Below are 18,467 nucleotides of genomic sequence, written 5' to 3' on the forward strand. Positions count from 1 at the left end.
GTTTATGCTGTATTTTTCAGTCAACTGTATGGGTCTTTTGCTAACACTATTAAACTATGATCTATGGCTTGATACTAGTTATGCTGCATTCACTCTTGTGTGTTGTTTGTTTAATTAATCAAAGATCTTGTTTATTAGAAATTACTAATAACTTTGGAGAGCTATTCTTGTCTAATCCAAAACAACACTTACTCAAATTCAGATGCCTATGATCTGACTGCATTAACTTCTCACTCACTGTCCCAGTTAAAGATTATTCTTGAAAGCTATAGGCATGAAAGTACATATTCATATTAACTGTAATAAGACACAGCAAGATTTTTTTCCTTTTGCGTTCTAATAACCATACAGGTGCCCTGACTTTCAGACTGCAGCAGACCCTAATTAAAAACCTGAAGCTTCTTTGCATTTCAAACAGTTTACTCCAAATTTATCTTAGCACTTCGATGCAGTTGCATACTTAGCAATGTGCTTTTGGAAGACACTTGCCATTTCCCCCTGGGGGTGGCAGTGCCTGCTGGGGTGCTGCCATGCTCCCTTCTGTCTATCCTCTCTCTAGCTTGCTATGTAGACTAACAATCTGTAGAACAGACAACAAGCTGTGAAAGGCATTTACTGTCTTGGTGCTGTTTCAGTTCTGTGTTCTTACCGGATATAATGGAAATACTGTCCAAGAAAATAGATGTTTTTAGCCTGCTCTTACTTCAGAAGGGTGAGTGTTAGTTTGGTCAGGCTTCTAGGAAGCCTCTAAGGCAGCCTAAGTTTGTACTGCAGCTAAAAGAAGCACTTATTAGCTTAGTCCCACTTCTGTGCCATTACTTTTCTTTTGTTGGCACAAGCTTTTGTGCAGCTGTGTGTTGAAATGAGTTAGGGAAACAATCCAGGTTAAAGTTAACACAATCAAGGAAACAAACAGAAATGGTTACTTTGAAATCCAGCTGATAGGTCAGAACTGATAATACTAAGAAATGCTGTGATCAGAGCCTTTCCAAAGAAGAATTATTCAGAACCATCCATCAGATATATTTTCAAGATGAGATCTTGTTAGGATGCCAGGTCTCACCTGAGAGATTACTCAGATCTTAAGTGCGTAGTGTTCCTGAAATGAATAATAAGGATTCAGTTAATGTTAAATCTGATATTAAAGGATATATTCTGCACCAGATTTAAAGAGTAGATTTTAGGACATCCATGAACACTGAACCACCTGTTTTTATGTTAATTCATGTACATTGTACATCTCTCAAATCAGATCCACAAAGCAGAAAAACCTTTTAGCACTTAAGGGGAAAAAAGATAAAAGGCCTTGGAGCACTTCCAGGTAATTGTTTGGAGCATTTCACACTATAGTTCCACCTTTTTATTCCCTGTGAATCAAAAAATGGGATTCAACAGATGTATTTCCTTCTTTGTAGTCTTTTCAGTGTCGAAAGCCATGCCAGACATTTGGCCATAACCAAATATATATTTTTTTATAAAGAACAATTTTTGTATTAATTTTGGATCTAATTTTACAAGACAGTACTCCCTGTACTATCAAGACATGCTTCAGTCCAAAGTCAGTCAATATTCTATATTGCATCTGCCTTATATAGAGTATACCCAAAACAGTGAATAGTTTATACATATCATGCACCAAATACAGAATAATTCAGCAGACTTCTTAGAGTGCCACCTTTTACTGTGCTCTTTGTGTTGTACATAACACTGTGGGATGGGTTGTCCATGATGTATAGTAATGAAAAAGATGGAATGAGAATAAGGCATCCTTTGGCATCTTCCCAAAGCTGCTCAGTCCCAAATTTCTTTCAACTTTATGGTTTTTCAACAGAACTACACAACAAAGATGAGGTTTTACATACTAACATTTTCATTGTTAAACCATTAACTGCTTGTATGGTAGGAAAACTCATTGTATATTTGTGCTATCTAAAAGAAATAAAGTACACAGGCTATTACTCTATAATTTATAAACTTACATTTGATCCTTTTTTATTTTTTTATTTTTTTTAATTTTTTTTTTTAAATTTAGATTTATGAACACTTCTTATAGACACAGGCAATGCAATAACATGTTTAAAATGTAAGTAAATCAAGGAGTCATTCATTATACCTTGAATATCCATAAAAACACACGCCCTTTACAGAAAAGCAACCCGCACGTTAAATTAATGGCAAAAGCATTCATATAACTGTAATCAGTAGAATTAGTGAAATAATCTGGAATATGAAGACAATCAAGGATTAAAGACAAGCTAGAACATTTTAAATGCTTATTATTTCTTCTCTAGCTACACATTTTCCATGTAATAATATGTTATGCCAAATTTTGCCCCCAGTTGCATCCAAGGAGTTTCACAAAGGGCAGTATGTATGTGTGATATCAGAGCAGACAGTCAATGCACAAAACACAAATAGTGCAAGAGCAGCAGAATTTGGAGACTATGGAGAGGATGGCTTCCAAATCCATGGAGAAATGAACAAAATGAGATATTATATTAAGTTTATTTATTTATATAATAATCTTTAATTTTGAATGGTGTTGCAGTTTCTTAAATTTATAATGTTACAATGGTATTTTTACAAAACAGAAGGTTTAATACTTAATACATACTTAACCGTCTTAGAAAATTGACTTAGAAAGTGCATACAATGATGGAGTGAGATGTGGACAGAATATGGAGGTACTTAAAGAGATTTTAGCATACTTATTTTAGAAAAGGTTGGCAACTGCATGCTCCCATTCAGGTTGGCTGCTCCGCACCATCACGCAGAAGAGATAAGAAGGCCACTTAATAAGTGTTTTGATTTACAAAGTCCTATGCCTAGTTTACAATTATTTACACCTCATCTGTGTTATACTCAGTTGGGTCTAAGCTGTAATGGCCTATTTCAAAACAGCAGATATACGACTGTTGAACACACATGTGACACAAGCAAACTCTAATCATATATTTGGTTGAATTATTCCTTTTGTCATCTGCAGGTTTTTTCATTGATTAACAGTGGTCTTCTCATTTACAAGACAGGACTTCCTGTTGTTTTCTTTTGACTCATGTAATTGGTGACAGGAATAGGGCCCAAAAAGGCTTGATCACCCACGTTCTCTGAAGTGGAGAAAATATTCAGACATGATTTGTGTAGCTATGATCTTCTCATTTAAATTCAGCTAGTGATAATTATTTATTTGTCACTTGAGATTAGCTGAATATATATTGGCAAAACACCATGACCTGATGTAATTTTAGTACTACAGAAGAGCTTTTTGCCATCGAGATCCTTCAGAAAGCATAGCCTCAGGCACTTCTGAAAAGTGAGGTTGTGTTCTATGTTTTATACGACTTTTCCAAGACATCTTTATCTCTGTTTATGTGATAAAATTAAACTTACTATCTTTGTATATTATAGACAGATAAACTTAAAAAGTACTATCAAAACAGAATCTAAAATGCTCACTCTTAGTTGCCAAGATGTCTCCCATTAACCAGTAGTTCTTACGATATTAGTAACAACTCTAAAGAGTTATAACTGCTCTCTAGAAGAAAATGCAAGTCTGTAGTAATTCAGTATGAAGCTTTTCTATTTCCAGTCAGTTCTGACATGTTTGATTTCCTCCTTGCTTAACATTCAGATCATAGCCAATATGAAAAATTCCAAAAAATCACAAACACTTTACCTACATCTAATGACCTTAAAGAATAGAAGAACACATTTTCACACAGTTTCTTCATGTTTGATACCAATGAAAATTTAGGGAAAATTAAATACAAGCAGAAATATTAACATATTGCAATTATAGAATCATAGAATATCTTGAGTTGGAAGGGACCCATACAGATCATTGAGTCCAACTCCCTGCTCCTTGCAAAACTACCTAAAACGAAACCATATGACTAAGAGCCTCATCCAGATGCTCCTTGAACTCTGACAGGGTTGGTGCCATGACCACTTGCCTGGGGAGCCTGTTCCAGTGACTGACCACCCTCTCAGTGAAGAACCTTTTCCTAATGTGCAATCTGAACTTCCCCTGGCACAGATTCATACCATTTCCACATGTCCTTTCGCTGGTCACCAGAGATAGGAAATCGGCACCTCCCCCTCCGCTGCCCGCCTTGAAGAAGCTGTAAACTGCGATGAAGTCACCATAGATTCACTTAATTTCAGAGCAATGGCTAGTCACTTTGTCTTTCAAAACTCAGTCCCAATAGTATAAACTTTGTGAATCCGTGAAGTTCTGGAACTGTAGGCAGGTTCAATAACAATCCCAACACAGTAAGAGGAAGGTGATATAAAATGCTAACTGTAGACCATTTCTTAGTCCCTATAATATTTAGTTGTTCTTTGTATAATACAATAGTTAACTTTTTTACAATTGTATTCAATCTCAGAAATTGAGCTGCTTTGATGCAAGTTCTTTAAAATATTCCTTGTTTATTTTTTTAATTATTTATTTCTCTCTCTCCACCTTACATTATTATAGATGAAATGTATCCTGGATTACGAGTAATGAAAGATACTAAAACAACTCCATATAGCAAATCTAGATGCTTGTTGTTCCAGTTATAATGAACTTTTTTGAAATGTGGAGATACAGTCCAAATTCCAATAAACTCTCACTGATATTTTTAGTCAGGTTTACTAACAAGTAAATGAGTAAATGACTAACACCATTGGGTTAAAACTTAAGTGTTTAAACTTCTCTTGACTTTAACTACATCTGGAATCTTTTCAGTAGGAACAGCTAAGTAGTGACGTTTGATTGCTGCTTCTAAAATAAACAAAAAACATACAAAGAGGTTCTTCCTCTTAATGCTGTGCTCAACCACAGTTTGGTGTTTGGGTTTTTTTGTTTGCTTGCTTTTTCTGGCATTCCGCAATAATGCAATATTGGCTGAGTGCATTTTCTGCGGGTCCAAGCATCATTCTTCATGATTATGGTAGTGAGGTCCATCCATCTACAAGAGGCTTCAGGGAAAATTGAGTTCCCTTTTTTTTCCTTCCCATATTTATTCCTTTTTCTCCCCCCTCAAGCAGGTGACAGAACATACAATGAGCCAGATTAGTTTCAGATTTAAATAGAACAAATTAAGCACTTGTGATTTAGCTAGTTGTGTTTTCACGTATTTGAAACTCACAGGTTCGTGTTGCTGAAAGGGAAGGTCTGGTGAACCATTTCCTGGCAAAAAGAAAAAAACACACTCTAAACATTCATTCCCTTAAATGAACCTTTTATCTTATTTTACATATAAATTTTTCAAATGTTTCCTAACCATAATAATTAGTACATCAGGAGCCCAATTCTTATTGGTTTTATAGACCAATCTTTTACATTTACATAAATCCTACATCAACAGTGTTACCATGGTTACATAATTACAATTTAAGCTTCCAAGTGGCTTATCAAAATATCAGGTAGTAAAACAGTGCTGGGACTGAGTCTACATATCCCAACCAAATATGTATCATATTCTTTGTTTTCTAATTAACGACAAGTTCCTCTGCATAAAAATAGTATTCCCTAATCAACAGACTTGTGTCAATCAAAATACTCAAGCCTGAAATTTCTCTTTTTGTTTTTCTGAAAAGCTGAAAATATTAACAGAACCTATTGGCATGATTTTGTGATTTTCTACATCAGTATTACTCTAGTGAAATTTGCTTTCAGAAAAGATTTTCCTTTTGCAGGTGGTAATCTAATTCACTTGCTAGAATGTCTGTATTTCGGTGAAACAGGACTTCAAATGGCTTTCATTATTGATTATCTGAGAATGAAGATAGCAGAAAGAGCTACTATTTTTCATGAGTAAAGAGAAATTACTGATATTGATCAGTTGGTGATGTCGGAATGGATTACATATCATTAAATTGTCTTTTTGAAATGAAAGATGATAATGCCATTCAAGATACTATCCTGGATTTGCTAACAAATACTCTCTCTATAGGTTTTTTTTTTTACTGATAAATAAAAGACTGCAAGAAGAAAAAGGCAAAGGGCAATCCTACAGAACTTGTTTTCTTGCAAAAGAGATGCAAAGAACAGTGACCATTTGGAAAAATGATCAAATGGTGATCTTTGAGTTTTTATTAATTTTTCTGTATCGACAGTTGAGGACTATTTTTCAAATAACCTTCGAAAAATCAGTTTTGTTATGGTTTGTTACTTTTTCATTTCTATGGCCTTCTACAAATAACAGTTAAATATTCTGTTCAGCTGAAAATTAAAGCATATCCTTTACTGTAGTGGATGTATGAATACTATGGTGATGGAAAAGTAAACTGAGAATTTGTAAGATAATATAACATTGTAAGTAATATATCCAGATGCTCAAGAATACTATGTCTGTCATTTTATGTTTTACTTAGTTCTATTATTCAATTTTTTAATTTTACTTTGCATATCAAATTTTTCTTAGATATAAATTCATCAAAGTATGCTGAAAAAAACTCTTAAGAGTTTTAGCCATGGATAGTAGGAATATATCTGTCTTTCATTAAAATGATTGACAAATGTATGTCAGACATTACCTACGCAATGCTCTTGTAGAATTTGAGCATTATGGATTCAATACCATATTATTATTATTCAACCTTTTTTTAACATACAGAAGCTTGGTTGGCATAAAAATTGTAAACTCTCATTTAATAATAAGCTTGTTTTTTCTCTGGGACACTTTTCATTTAGAAACAACATTTTTACTTTTTTTTTTTTTTTTTGAGACTTGGCAGCCTGAAGAATCTCTCAGGGAGTCACTTATGTAAAAGTTTTTAGTTTTCTTGGGCTTTTTTTTTCCCCCCTCTCACCTGTTTCACTCTCTTTAGAAGAGGTAGCAGGTCTCAGTATGTTAATAAAATATTTTTATCCTCCTTCTCCTGTTCCTAACTTGTTTAAATTGCTAAGTCTAGAAATATTTACAAATTGTGCTGTATTCCTCCCCTGGTACAACAGGAAAAACAGGAAAAGAATCTGCTAGGCTGAAACATAATATTGTAACATTAAGACACTGAACAAAATAAAAATGTAACACCTGATGCCTGGATTATTTCCCTGTTCATCATTCTCAGCCGATGAAGTAATAATTAATCATGTAATTCGTAAAGTGAATAATAACAAAAACTCTATGCAGACTCTGAGGAACCCTGCAGATTCTAAATTATTTACTTAAAATTGATATACTTGTGACTACAGCATAACATTTCAAATAATGCATCTCTTGTGGCCTGCTGCAGATATTGGTACTCAAAAACCATGTTGTCAGTAAATCAAAGAAGATTTGATATTTAAACACCAAGATATTAGTTTTAATAAAAAAACCATATTGTCAGTAAATCAAACAAGATTTGCCTCAAGGAAGTATGGGAAGGATAATGTTTTGCCTCATAATGTTTTGGTATAATCTGACTGTTTGGATCAGGGGAATTCTGAATCATGATGCCATATAGCATCCTACCTTCTGAAGTATCTGTATAAATATGTAACTTGCCTTCAATTTTAAAGACAAGGGTTGCCAGATCTCTATGCGTATTAGGTACCCGTTGAACCAAGCAATATGAAAGAATAACATCAACTGACCGTCCTGCTTCTACATGTTGATTCTTCCCACCCTGTCCATTACAGCCCAGTGCTCTAAATCAGCTTTCTAAAACTAAGACTGTCTCATCCTTTATGTTTGCCACATCAGAAATTTAGTATTAGTGGTGAGGTCATCTTAAAATAAAGTAATTTTAAATTCATACTTTGCTCCCTCAATCCCAAAGGCAAGACTGAACAGAAATCCTCACGGCCTCTACCATGTAATAAGAAATATTCATTCCAAACCACCTCTCAGCATCTTGCAGTGCAGTTTCTGATGAAACCACACTACTTCGGTTGTCGATCCCCCAGTGGAGAATAAGACTGGCAAAGAGAATGTTAATAAACCCAGATTTAGCAATGTTATTCCTTAAGAGGAGACCAAAGGGTACTTTCAAATGATTTGAGTATCCACGAATTTCTAATAATAACTGATATTTTTCTGGGCCCACAGAATAATTGTTACAATAAAACTATCTAATTTATTCTCGGTTGTACTTGATGCCAAGGAAACAAAGCATCATAACACCCCAAATCTTGCATGTGGAAAAAGATCAGGCAAAGTTCAGCAATAGGAGAAGCAAATTACTCCAGGAAAACACCCTGAAAGAAACAAGACATGACAGAACTAGGGAATGAACACCAATTTATACGTAAAGTTGTGTTTGTATTCCCAGGAAGACATAATACAATAGGGAATTTATTGGTAGGTATTTTATGGTATTTGTCATCATGTAGCATCTAAACTTGACTACAACTGTCATTACAAGAGATGACATTTCATGTTTGTAGATATAATAAATTCCTGATGTATGTTTTCATTGTGAAAATGTTTATGATTATTCATGTGTGTTTGGCTGCTCTCTCTCCTGCTGCTTAAGTGTGCACCAATGTGGGAGCAGTGTAATTAGGCAATTACTAAGTCTTAGCTAGCATCGCTATATTTCTTAAGCAGTCAACACTTTATAGAGCAGAGTAATTTAACATAGAAAACTAAAACTCAGTGTGAGAAATGTCAGTAGAGATTTTGTCTCAAACAGTTGACACTTGCTGCTGACAATGGAGTCTAAAGACTAGATACCTGTGTTAGCACATCTTCTCTGCCTGTTTTTTTATAGCTTGAACTATTCCTCTTTTTTCCCTCCTATTCTGAAAAAAATGCAGATGTACATCAGCTTTTCTTTCTCACAGTTTGGTGCTACAAATTTTCATTTTAATAGCAGGTTTAGAGTGGGCTGTTTCTAGTGCCTAGTTATCAGCAACATTTTTGCTGGTTTCTGAATCATTGTTTGAGACATCTGCTTGCACTGTCAACCTGAGAGCTGTCTTTAAAGCCATACATCCTTGACATATGTAATTAGCTAGCTTGGAGAAAGATGGTTGACTGAAAGCTGTGCAGGGTCAAGAAAAAAGCCCATTGCTTGGCACATATTCATATGACCTAATTGACCTAATTAATCATGCTTTCAGTCATTTCTCCTGCTATCTGTGTCTATCCTTTTACTGTGTTTAATGTTTTCAGTTTTCCCACACAAGATATCCAATAGAATCATAGAATCATAGAAACATTGAGTTTGGAAAAGACCTCCAAGATCATCGAGTCCAACCATCCACCTAACACCACCATGCCCACTAAACCATGTCCCTAAGCACCTCATCTACTCGTCTTTTCAATACCTCCAGGGATGGTGACTCAACCACTTCCCTGGGCAGCCTGGTCCAATGTTTAACCACTCTTTCAGTAAAGAAGTTTTTCCTCATGTCTAATCTAAACCTCCCCTGGCACAACCTGAGGCCATTTCCTCTCGTCCTATCACTAGTTACTTGGGAGAAGAGACTGACACCCACCTCGCTACAACCTCCTTGCAGGTAGTTGTAGAGAGCGATGAGGTCTCCCCTCAGCCTCCTTTTCTCCAGGCTAAACAACCCCAGTTCCCTCAGCCGCTCCTCATAAAACTTGTTCTCCAGACCCCTCACCAGCCTCGTTGCCCTTCTCTGGACATGCTCCAGCACCTCAACATCCTTCTTGTAGTGAGGGGCCCAAAACTGAACACAGTGTTCGAGGTGCGGCCTCAACAGTGCCAAGTACAGGGGCACTTTCTGCTGAAAATGACCACAGGTTTGTCTGCTTTTTACTGACAGTATGTAACTGTCAACCAGGAATGAAGGCTAAGAAGACCAACTTTTGTTAGGTGGAAAATAGATTGAAGGGTTTCAACAATGGTGTTGACAACAGATCTGCAGAAGTGCAGGTAGTAAGCAGTGTGAATGGCATGCTTAGAAGGGAAAAAAATGCCTAAAAAACGTAGAAGAACAAATATCACTTCAAACTGTGTTAAGCATCTGAATTGGGGCATTATTGACTGGAAATCACAAATAATATGAATTTATTTTAATTCAAATATCAATCTGTGTTTTGAAAAGCACAGATATTTTGAAGTATTGGATCCAATTCTTGATTTAAGAATTGTTCTAAGTAGGTCATGTGTAACTCATCCTGGATCAATTAATATTAGAAAGCGGTTGTCAGATTTACCTAAATGCTATTCCTTGTCACCAAAGTAAACACATTTGACCATTCTGTGAAATGCAATTCTTCCATGTTGTCATGGTTTAACCTCAGTTGGCAGCTGAGCACCACGCAGCCGCTCGCTCACTCCCCCCGCAGTGGGATGGGGGAGAGAATTGGAAGGGTGAAAAGTGATAAAACTCGTGGGTTGAGATAAAAACAGTTTAATAGGTAAAGCAAAAGCCGCGCACGCAAGCAAAGCAAAACAAGGAATTCATTCACTACTTCCCATGGGCAGGCAGATGTTCAGCCATCTCCAGGAAAGCAGGGCTCCATCACACATAACGGTTACTTGGGAAGACAAACGCCACCACTCCAAACGTCCCCCCCTTCCTTCTTCTTCCCCCAGCTTTATATACTGAGCATGACGTCCCATGGTATGGAATATCCCTTTGGCCAGTTTGGGTCAGCTGTCCTGGCTGTGTCCCCTCCCAGCCTCTTGTGCACCTCCAGCCTTCTCAGTTGGCAGAGCACGAGAAACTGAAAAGTCCCTGACTAGTGTAAACACTACCTAGCAACAACTAAAACATCAGTGTGTTATCAACATTGTTCTCACCCTAAATCCAAAACACAGCACTGTACCAGCTACTAGGAAGGAAATTAACTCTATCCCTGCCGAAACCAGGACACATGTTTAAGCATGGGCCTACTTTTCATCAATGTAAGGTGTCAAAAAACTTAATTATTCTAAATTGTTGTCATTTTTGTAAATTTGCACTGCTTCTATAATATTTGAAAGAAGCCTGCATATTATGAATTAAGCTAGGCTCATGTTTCAAATACATCCTGTACCTTTTTCCTTTTGTTATTTAAATATATATTACCTTTGGTTCTGCTGGAAATTATTTTGTCCTCACGTGCTCTAAACATGAATTTTGCATGCATGACTGCACACAGAACACTTAATTAATCTTGAACATTGTGGTAGGATTCTTAAAATGACTTAATATGTCAAAGTTTTGATTGCACGTTTTGCAAATGAGAATATTTGTAGACAAACATTTTGTCAGAGATATGCTTTATCCTTTCCACAGTTCAAGGTGAGACTGGGCAAGGGAGAACCACTGAGAGGGTTCCTAAACAAATAACCAGCATTAAGCTCAGGATACTGTTTGAGCCGAAAACAGTTATATGACAGTATATTACTTGGGCAATGCTTCAAGTAAACTTCTTGCAACTTAGCAACCTTTCATAGCCCTGCTGGAAAGAGGATGCTGGACTAAATGGTCCTTGGTCTGAACTAATACCACTGTCCTTATACTCTGTTAATAAGTTTTAGATTAACATGACTTTTTCATGAGGAGACTATGACTGGAGTAAGACTTGCTTTGTCTCTCAGAAGGAAAATCAACTTGCTGATTTCACAAACAGGATTAAAAATAAATGCATAAAAATTGGTCCGCTTGTAATTATTAAGACTTCCAGCCTGCTCCAGTGGGCTAATAGTTAATGAGAAACAATAATATTCTGGTCTTCTTTTTAATAATGTACTGGCTGGAAGATAAAATCTGCTTGATTGATTTTTTTTTTTTTATGTGTTCTACTGTTCTAGGTAAGAAATATGTCCAAGATCATCTTTTTTCTGTTATATAAGTGTGAATGTAGAGTAGCTCAGTAACTTTAGTCAAGTTGCACAGGATTTTCATTTGGGCAACCAAGCAGAAAGAGACTATGGCTTTTCATATTAATTTAATGTTATTCACTAACAGAAAGGGGGAAAAAAGTAAACAATATTTTTTATTTAGGTAGTATATTTGTTCATTTGGACATCTTCAAGCATATCATGTTAGGTTATACATACATATAAGCTGCTTCTCTTATCATGAAAAAAACTTTGGCAATAAGTATCAGAAAATAAACTAAAAATAATAAATTCATAGAAAGAAACATATTATTCACAGGACAATATTTGTACAGGTAGTATAACCCTACCCAAAAGCTGTAAATAAAGATACCTGGACCTTAAACAAATATAATCAGAATGTGATCCTTATAAATATTTTTTCTTACTGTTTCAGAGAGCTGAAAAGATCATGATTCAGTGCACACTAAAAAAGCTAATGACATACCATTTTTTTCTAGCTATTTAAGCAAATAATTTAGAGATTGATTTATGCTCTTACTAAGCCACATTTTGTTTCTTTTAGGTTGCCTTTACCTAGGTAACATAAAACCCCAAGATGGAACACTTATCTTTAGGATATTTCTTGGGAAACAGCTTTAACTGAGAGATAAGTATGACAATGATAGTGAAAAGCAAATGAAGAATGCTGTAGAAAACTTAAGGATTTAAATGTCTAACTTCGTGAATATGTTTGGGTTGTTTTGTCAACACCATCTTAAATTCAAGATGTAATCCTTTATTTCAATTAATAAAATCCGTTTCATAAACATCCTTCCGTGTTCTGTGTCTCATTACTCTTAGTGATCTGGGCATGCTCTGAGCATAGTACTCGTGGAATACTAGCAGCTCCCACTTCTGATGCCACTATTAAAGCTAGATGTCAGATTAGGCCTGACAGTTTGGTATTTGTCAGAAGATGACAAATTATAAGCAAGGTTTTGGAGGGCTGTCACCTTGGACAAAGATAAAATTAAATGATCAAGTCCTTTTGCGGATCCTGTCCTAAAGTTCAAAAACAGGCCTCTGAACTTGTGTATTTAGACAGATTCAATAGAAATTAACTTCAAAATGTAATGTATAAACTGCTTTTCATCTTTCTGGGTCACATCTAGTAGTACACAGATGACATCAAAACTAAGATTAAAAAACAACATTATTTACAGTCCACAGGAAATTGGAATTTTAAAATTTGGCTTTGGTCTAAAATTGATTGAAAATTATTTAGAGAATTGTGATTCACTGTCTCTGAGGAAGGCCCACTGGGAATTTAGATATAAACTCTCAAAACCTGCCACTGGACATAACAAAGTTCATAGCATTCAGTTTTATTTTCTGGTGTAAATTCATTTGCTACAAAATTTGTAATCGGTCATGACTATTTCTTTTGTTTTATTTAACAGAATTTTTTATATATATAAACACACTTATATATATAAGTAATCTTATATATATAATTTATCATTAAAAATTGTTATCTTAGAACATGAGAATTTAATTTAAACTGTAGAAGAAAACTGCAAACGTATGTACAGTCCTAATAGCTTTCTTATGCTCCTTCACTAAAATACTCCAACACAGCCTGGAACAGACAGGTGTAGACTATTTTCCAGCATGCTCAGCACCTGAATTCTGTATTCTTAATGGCAAAGGGCTGGGCGCTCCTTATCCACTCTCACAACCATGAAGTGATATTTCAGCACCAATGGGCACCTCTTCCAGCATCTGTGCTTGTCAGGTTCCTTCCAGCAGCTGCCACTTCCCCTGCACCCAAACACCCACGTGCCTCCCCTGAGGCAGTGAATGACAGTGCGTGGGCCCACGTACCTCCCGTTCTCTCTTTTTTCTCCCCTTGCCTGCCAGTGTTATTCTTCTGTTTGATCTCCATCATATCTTTGAATTTAGACAATAGAATCACACTTTTACAATTGTGTGTGATGTCTATACACTTCTTCAAAAAAGCGCAAGCCACAATCCATAAAATACATGCTCAGGAGTTACTGTGCTACATAAGCAATGAGAAACTATTTTTTTGCTCACTCTAAGTATATGAAAAACTATAGCGTGTTATTTGTAATGACTCCAGCTCGGTAACTAAAACCAAGAATTCAATGATTATTTGACTCACAAAACTATGATGATAAAAGCCATAACGTTGATGCAACTTCATCAACTAAATTATTTCTACCCCAAGTATATCTTTTTCTGTTTGAAAACTGGATATATACTATATCTCCAAAAGAATTATTTTGCTTGTATGAATGTTTTGGCAAACTGGCTTACAAAACTTTTCCTGTGCAACCCAAAATTTAAATCTTCATAGAAGCATAAATATAAATTACTTTTCTGAAATACTTCACCCACTCTGAGACCAAAGTGGCATTGCACATACTTCTTACAAAGAAAGAATTATAATACTTACCAAAAAATTATGCTCATGCAATTCTTCATTTACCATGCTCTCCTCTGCAGAAAAGTAATTTTATAACAGTTTTATTTAAAAGAGTAAAATACACTATCTTAAGCTCCAAGGTTAAGAGGACTATACTGACGTGATATTCTTGCTATTTATATAATTGCTGGTGTCCCTTGCTGAGAAACAGTAACTTAAGCTTCACAGTGCTCTGGATTCTACGTTAAACCACTTTCACCATCTGTGCTAGACCAGGTCTAGAACAGTAGATAACTTATGTGAAACGTTTTTGCAGATTATACACATGCTACAGATTTAGAGGGCCACTGTATTGTCATGTATTCTACTCCTAATGTTGCACAAAGAGCACTGGGTGTTCCTGTTTTCACAGACCATCTTCATGTGAGGAAATAAAGTATACTGAATCTGTTCTTCTGCAGCCTTCACATGTGGTGCAGTAAAATCTACCAACCTGGAGGGGGACTGGAAAAGTGGCTGGAGAAATAAACATGGAATTCATAATGGTGTTTAGTGATTATTTCTGTTAGTACAGAAGAAGTTCTCATAAGTTACTGGAAAAATCCTTTGAATCCTAACCTCTGAGGTAAGCCCTAAGAAAAAAAGTAACAGGATTCATTACTTCAGTCTCCCAATTTAATTAGGTGAAAGAAATGTCCATGGTTGAAAACAGTTACTTGCATTTTCTAATTAATTCTTTGCTTTTTACTTCAGGCCATATACAAAAATAGTAACTCACTCTTGCAGAATCTATTACTGTATTTTGAATCTACAATGAGCAATATTTGCAATAATTTAATGGGAAAAAATAAAGTAAAACTTTTGTCTGTTTATCTTGTCTTGAGCATGACAGCTCAGCTTCAGATGAATGTACAGTTGCTGGACTGTTACATTATTCCTAAGACAGCTTTCTAGCGGTAGTCACTGTATTGAATCTTTTTATAACTTTAGTTTAATATTAGCTTATAAGTATGAACTGTTCTCTACACAGCACTTCATGAAAAAAATACTGTCTTTAATTATTTTCATTAAAATTTGTGTTCTCATTTTAAAGAGCCAGTCTGATGTCTTGCATACCAAGAGAACTTATTATGATACAAGAGTGTCATCTAGTGAATGATTTGGGTGAAGGACAAAAACCCAAATGCCTCAATAGTATCCAGATTTTGAGTCATTATAAGTATAGATGGTTAGACAGTAGAAATACTCAAAGCATTTTAAAACTTTTCCTCTGATCAACACTACACACTACAGAAGAATAGTTGAAAATTGTACTATTAAAAGGAAAAGGATAAACTGTCATTTATTGCTTCAAGATATGATACATATCCTTCCTTAATACCTTCAAATTTCATGTACTAAAACCACAGTCCAAAATTCCAAAACTCAAAGACTAAAAGTAAAGTAAATTAAATTGCAAAGTTAATTAGAAGTTTTCTTTTTCAAACACAAGCTTAACATTAATCTGTGTTGTTGAAAACCTTAAATGTTTGTTTGCTTTACCTTAGGAAACAATAAATAACTGTTTTCTCCAGAAAGGTCTGAAAAAGATAGTGCCTGTGGCGAACACTTATGTTACAGGATCTTTTATGCCTTTACAAAAGTTAGCTAAACTCTGCAGTAGTCTATTTTAATAGTTATGCCAATATGTTATGCCTGCAATGGAATAAAAGATTTAAGGCGAATCTGAACATAAACTCTATTTTCATTATAGTCTTCTTGTTCTTTGGTATTCAATAAATCAGTGATGTATTAGGAAAGATAATCAGGAAATACTTACAGAGTTGTAGCTACAAACTGCAGTTCTCGCTAAACAGATCATTTTGTGGGGAGAATGAGGAATTTCACTGCATGTGAAGGACAAAAATCTATATTAGGCAGTGACTGTTGACAGTTTTTATCCTACAGGTACTAAAGACTGGGGGAAAAAAAGAGAGGGATATTTTGAGTAATACGTCTTTATTTTTAATAGCACCAAAATTATTCATTTTAGTTTTTTGATATTATATGTGCATTCAAGTGTACTACAAAAAGAACATTACCTGAAGTTTATTAGACTTCTAATCTGAACAATTAAATAAAATTTACTTGTAATGAAATTAAATTTTCAGCTGAGACACTTAAAGTGATAGCAAATCCTATTATTATCCAGACCATGAGGTTGATTCATCTGCTTCATTTCAGCTATTCCTTTATGTTATTCCTATTTGTAATCATTCCCTGGCCCTTTTTCTAGATTCCTTTCAATTACAAATTCCTATTTTAAACTCAGTAACATTTTTTTTTTCAACTCTTGTCTATCTGTTATAAGCTACCCCTTCATTTTCTGACACATCTGCTTTTCTTCCCTTTCCTTTCAGCCCCTTACATATCCTTTTTTTAATTAATGTTGTAGGGAAAAAAAACAGTTGTGGAAATAAAAGCTACAAAATATCTGTTAAATAAGAGAAATGGGAATCAGTAAGTCAGCCATGGGTGACCCTTCATTGTGGGTTTATCGATAACAGTTAAAAGTTCAACACTGTTCTGATCATCTGAAGCATGGAAATGCTATATGTTGAAAGTCTGTAGGCTTGAGAATATGGTCAGCAGAAAGCTACTTTTTTCTGGTAATCAGTATAAAATAGAATTAGCCACTCAGTGTAATACTAGCACAGATTTGTAGCTGTTCCCAGAATACAAGTCTGTGATAACTGCTTTAAAAGGTTTCAGGACTATCTTCTCATTATTATAACTAAACTCTTTTTCTTGGCTGAACATTCTTTTCCTCAGCTGTGGATTCATTGTGAACATAGAATAATAATCATGGTTTGTAAAATATTTCAGCTTGTCTTTATTTTGTGTGTGCTGACTCTTTCCTTTAGGAGTACTGTCAAATTGCCCTGCTCATTAACCAAGCTGTGGACAGTATTTTGTTATAATAATAAAAAATCATGTTCTATTCTCTATGTAATATGTGGTCTAAATCTCTTAACATGTTGAAGTTGGAAATACCCTTTAATAATTCAAGCAATTACAATTCTTTTACTCTTTCATACTTTATTCACAAAGGAATATTTTTTCAAATGATGATCATCAAGGATCACCTCTCCAGAGACAGGGTCATTCTTGGACAATGCTGGTATCAGCCCCTCTTCTGCCATTTTTCAGACCATTTTTTTCCCCCATTTTCTTCTTGTAATGACTTTTATGTGTAATCATCTCCTCCTTCAGGGAATGTATCTCTCTTCCAATGTAGGAGACAAATTCTGTGCAGTCATAAAATCAAGTTTGCCTGGAATTAAAGAAAAAGATTTTAAATTGTGCTAGTATATTCATGCATAAAACACTGTAATTTAGCTCTAAACCAAAATAGTCTTTGACTGCATTGCCAGAGACACTGTAGCAAGATCTACTATGCTACACTACCGACATGGCAGATTTCATTCCTCTTCCCAAACAAAAGCCCATATAGTTTCTTTGAGTCCTGAATGTGCATTTTTCCCTTAGTGTGCCATAAACAAACTTGGGATATTTTAGGTATATCACTGTTAAATTACATCTGCTCCCATCTAATCTTCTTACCATCTGCTCTATAGATTGCTACCTCTTTGTACTGGGTTTGCATGGCAAGGTTTTGGTAGCAGGGGGGCTACAGGGGTGGCTTCTCTGAGAAGCTGCTAGAAGCTTCCCCTGTGTCTGACAGAGCCAATGCCAGCTGGCTCCAAGATGGACCCACTGCTGGCCAAGGCCGAGCCCATCAGCAACGGTGGTAGTGCCTCTGTGATAACATATTTAAGAAGGAGGAAAAGTTGCTGTGCAGCAGCAATTGCAGCCGGAGAGAGGAGTGAGAATACGTGAGAGAAACAACTCTGCAGACACCAAGGTCAGTGAAGAAGGAGGGGGAGGAGGTGCTCCAGGCGCCGGAGCAGAGATCCCCCTGCAGCCCCTGGTGAAGACCATGGTGAGGCAGGCTGTCCCTCTGCAGCCCATGGAGGTCCACAGTGGAGCAGATATCCACCTGCAGCCCGTGGAGGACCCCACGCTGGAGCAGGTGGATAAAGCCTGCAGGAGCAGGCTCCTGGCAAGACCTGTGGACCCATGGAAAGAGAGGAGCCCATGCTGGAGCAGGTTTGCTGGCAGGACTTGTGACCCCATGGAAGCGACACATGCTGGAGCAGTCTGTTCCTGAAGGACTGCACCCCGGGGAAAGGACCCACTCTGGAGGCAGGGGAAGAGTGTGAGGAGTCCTCCCCCTGAGGAGGAAGGAGCGGCAGAGACGTGGGATGAACTGCGC

This window comes from Pygoscelis adeliae, unplaced genomic scaffold (assembly GCF_000699105.1).
Source record: "Pygoscelis adeliae isolate BGI_AS28 unplaced genomic scaffold, ASM69910v1 Scaffold170, whole genome shotgun sequence".
Taxonomy (NCBI): domain Eukaryota; kingdom Metazoa; phylum Chordata; class Aves; order Sphenisciformes; family Spheniscidae; genus Pygoscelis; species Pygoscelis adeliae.